At 36.9% G+C, this 4,396-nt stretch overlaps 1 non-coding gene and 1 pseudogene across 1 annotated transcript; one reads left to right on the plus strand and one right to left on the minus strand.

Annotated features, from left to right (window-relative positions):
* Positions 1-727: 727 nt before the first annotated feature.
* Positions 728-827, minus strand: LOC118624827 (annotated as a pseudogene).
* A 1,046-nt stretch (positions 828-1,873) lies between these two features.
* On the plus strand, positions 1,874-1,978 carry LOC118624784. The gene has a single exon (XR_004958455.1). It is a non-coding gene; the product is annotated as a U6 spliceosomal RNA (small nuclear RNA).
* Positions 1,979-4,396: the final 2,418 nt, after the last annotated feature.

A 4,396-nucleotide genomic window follows, 5' to 3' on the forward strand; every position in this document is an offset into this window, starting at 1 on the left:
TACATTCCACAAATAAGTGAGATTATATGATACTTGTCTTTTTCTGCTTGGCTTGTTTCACTTAGGATAATACTTTCCAGGTCCCTCCATGTTGTGTCAAAGGATAAGAGATCTTTCTTTCTTACAGCTGCATGGTACTCCATTGTGTATATGTACCACTGCTTTTGTATCCATTCGTCTACTGATGGACACCTGGGTTGTTTCCAGATCTTAGCTATTGTAAATAGTGCTGCTATGAACATGGGGGTACATATATTCTTTCTGATTGTTGTTTCAGGCTTTTTAGGGTATATTCCTAGAAGTGGAACCACAGGGTCAAATGGCAGTTTGATTTTTAACTTTTTGAGGAAACACCATAGTGTTTTCCATAGTGGCTGCACCAGTCTGCATTCCCACCAGCAGTGTACTAGAGTCCCCTTTTCTCCACACCCTCGCCAACACTTGTTGTTTGATGATTCTGACAGGTGTGAGGTGATACCTCACAGTTATTTTAATTTGCATCTCTCTGATGATTAGTGATATTGAGCATTTCTTCATATGACTCTTAGCCATTTGTATGTCCTGTTTGGAGAGGTGTCTATTCAGTTCCTCTGCCCATATTTTAATTGGGTTCTTTGTTTTTCTTTTGTTGAGTTGTATGAGCACTTCATATATATTTGAAATTAACCCCTTATCTGATATATCATTGGCAATTATGTTCTCCCATAGAGTGGGTTGTCTTCCCATTAAAAATATGGAATGCTTCACGAACCCTTCCTTGCGCAGGGACCATGCTAATCTACTCAGTATTCTTCCAATTCTGGTATATGTGCTGCAGAAGTGAGCCCTCAAGTATTTTATTTTAAGACAGATTTCTTATTGTACAATTTCAATGTGATATATCCTAAGGACAAAAAAAATTGCAAATAAATCTTGAATTTTAAATAAATAAATAAATAAATAAATAAATGTTTGGGTTTCAAATCATGTATTTTTGTGCTTTCTCTTATGTACCATCCTCTTCTAGTTTCTTTATTTCTCCTTTATTGCCTTATAGATTGATTATTTTCGTTACTCAATTGTTTTTCCTTTATTAATTTTTATTAAAAATGTGATTTAAAAGTAGGGTGATACCAACAGTTCTTTTCTGCCAATTAATAACAAAAATTGATAACATTAATTTGATGTACAAGTTATTTGGCAATGAATTCATATATATTCTATCTGAATGCACTTAAAAAAATTGTAGCATATGTTCAAAGTCAGTCTAGTCTACACTGACTTTGGTTTATTTTGCATGCAGGGAAAAAATAAAACAAACTAAAACTAAACCCTTAGAATTAAGCATTTGGTTTTCTGAAGAAATAGTGAGCAACTAAAAATCAATAATAGTGTATCAGTACTGTCCTTAATTTATGTTCATATTTTCACTCACAATCTTCCAGATATTACTATTATTTTTTTAATTAAAAAATTTTTTATCCTCACCCGAGGACATTTTTCCATTTTTTGTTCAGATAGAGTGGGAGGGAGAGAGTGAAACATCGACATGAAAGGGACACATCGAGTGGCTGCCACCTACATGACCCAACCAGGGCCGGGGACAAACTGTAACCAAGGTACATGCCCTTAGCGGGAACTGAACCTGGGTCTCTCCGGACTGCAGGCCAATGCTCTAACCACTGAGCAAAACCTGCTAGGGTGACATTACTATTATTTATAAATTCTAAAGTTAACGGGTCTAGGCTATTATTTGTTTATAGTGAGCATTCCCTATGAACTAATATAAATAATTTGAATCAAACTAGTTGTTGCAGTGACAATTTGACATGGAATGGTTCAATTTCTTGTGTGTTGAGTAACTCCAACTTTGTTAAAGAAGTCTATGAACTGTGCTCGCTTCGGCAGTGCATATACTAAAATTCGAACGACACAGATAAGATTAGCATCACCACTGCGCAAGGATGACACGCAAATTCGTGAAGCTTTCCATATTTTTAATTTTCACTGATACATCACCTAAGGCAACAGAAACAAAGGAGAAAATGAACACATGGGACTACATCAAACTCAAAAGCTTCTGCACAGCAAAAGAAACAACCACCAAAATGGAAAGGCGACCCACTGTATGGGAGAACATAATTGCCAATGATATATCAGATAAGGGGTTAATTTCAAATATATATGAAGTGCTCATACAACTCAACAAAAGCAAGACAAAGAACCCAATTAAAATATGGGCAGAGGAACTGAATAGACACCTCTCCAAACAGGACATACTAAGAGACATATAAAGAAATGCTCAACATCACTAATCATCAGAGAGATGCAAATTAAAACAACAATGAGGTATCACCTCACACCTGTCAGAATCATCAAACAACAAGTGTTGGCGAGGGTGTGGAGAAAAGGGGACTCTAGTACACTGCTGGTGGGAATGCAGACTGGTGCAGCCACTATGGAAAACACTATGGTGTTACCTTAAAAAATTAAAAATCGAACTGCCATTTGACCCAGTGGTCTCACTTCTAGGAATATACCCTAAAAAGCCTGAAACAACAATCAGAAAGAATATATGTACCCCCATGTTCATAGCAGCACTATTTACAATAGCTAAGATCTGGAAACAACCCAGGTGTCCATCAGTAGACGAATGGATACAAAAGCAGTGGTACATATACACAATGGAGTACCATGCAGCTGTAAGAAAGAAAGATCTCTTATCCTTTGACACAACACGGAGGGACCTGGAAAGTATTATCCTAAGTGAAACAAGCCAAGCAGAAAAAGACACGTATCGTATGATCTCACTTATTTGTGGAATATAATGAACATAACAGTGTGAGGAATGGGGTAGTCCCAGAGATGTGGAAGTGGGGCACAGACTGACAATCCCTAGGAGAGGGGGTTGTGGGGGAGAGATAAACCACAGAACTTATATGCATGTATACATGAACAATGGACATGGACAACAAAGCTGGGGACAGGGTGGGGAGGGAGAGGGAGGGGGGAAATTAGTGGGGGGAAAAGGAGAAACATCTGTAACAAAAATAAATAAATTAATTAAATATTAAAAAAAAAGTCTATGAACTAAAAATCTTCTACCTTGAAAGTATTCTTAAAATCTCTCTCTCTCTCTCTGTCTCTCTTTTTTGTTAATCCTCACCTGTGGATATATATATATATTTTTTTGTATTTTGTTTTTTCACTTTAAAAAATGATTTTTATTTTTAATTTTAATTTTTTTATCTTTATTGTATTACAGATGTTCCTCATTTTTCCCTCATTGACCCCCTCCTCCCCACTCCCACCCCGCTCCAGCCTTTTCCCACACTATTGTCTGTGTCCACTGGTTATGCATATAAGTTCTTTGGTTTATTTCTCCCCATCACCCAACCCCTTTCCCTTTGAGGTTTGGCAGTCTAGCAACTAATTTGTACTTCTTAATCCCTTCACCTTTTTCACCCACTCCCCCACCCATCTCCCATCTAGCAACCAATAAAATGTTCTCTGTATCTATGAGAATGTTTCTGTTTTTCCTGTTCATTTTGTTTGTAGATTCAATTGTCGATAGATATTTATTCATTGTCATTTTGTTTGTTCATATTTTTTACCTTTTTCTTCAAAAAGACCCTTCATCATTTCATGTAATAATGGTTTGGTGGTGATGAACTCCTTTAACTTTTTCTTGTCTGGGAAACTTTTTATATGGCCATTGATTCTAAATGACAGCTTTGCAAGATAGAGTAACCTTGGTTGTAGGTTCTTGCATTTCATCACTCTGAATATTTCTTGGCACTCCCTTCTGGCCTGCAAAGTTTCTTTTGAGAAATCAGCTGACAGTTTTATGGGAAATCCCTTGTAGGTAACTAACTGCTTTTCTCTTGCTGCTTTTAAGATTCTCTCTTTGTCTTGAACCTTTTGCATTTCGATGATGATGTCTTGGTGTGGGCCTCTTGGGGTTCATCTTGTTTGGGACTCTCTGTGCATCCTGGACTTGTATGTCTGTTTCCTTCACCAAGTTAAGAAAGTTTTCTGTCATTATTGTTTCAAATAGGTTTTTGATTTCTTGTTCTCTCTCTTCTCCTTCTGGCACCCCCAAGATGCGAATGTTGGCAAGTTTGAAGTTGTCCCAGAGGCTCCTTACACTATCCTTTTTTTGGATTCTTTTTTCTATTTGCTGTTCTGATTGGGTGTTTTTTGCTTCCTTATATTCCCAATCGATGGTTTGCTTCTTGACTTTACCTACTCTACTATTGAATCTGTGTAAATTATTCTTTATTTCAGTTAGTGCCTCCTTCATTTCTGACTGTGCATCCTTCATTTATGATTGGTCTGTTTTTACGCTCTTGAGGCCCTCACTAAGTACACTGAGGTTCTCACTAAGTTCATTGATCATCCTTATAAGCAGTATTTT

Source organism: Molossus molossus, unplaced genomic scaffold (genome assembly GCF_014108415.1).
Source record: "Molossus molossus isolate mMolMol1 unplaced genomic scaffold, mMolMol1.p scaffold_m16_p_10, whole genome shotgun sequence".
Taxonomy (NCBI): domain Eukaryota; kingdom Metazoa; phylum Chordata; class Mammalia; order Chiroptera; family Molossidae; genus Molossus; species Molossus molossus.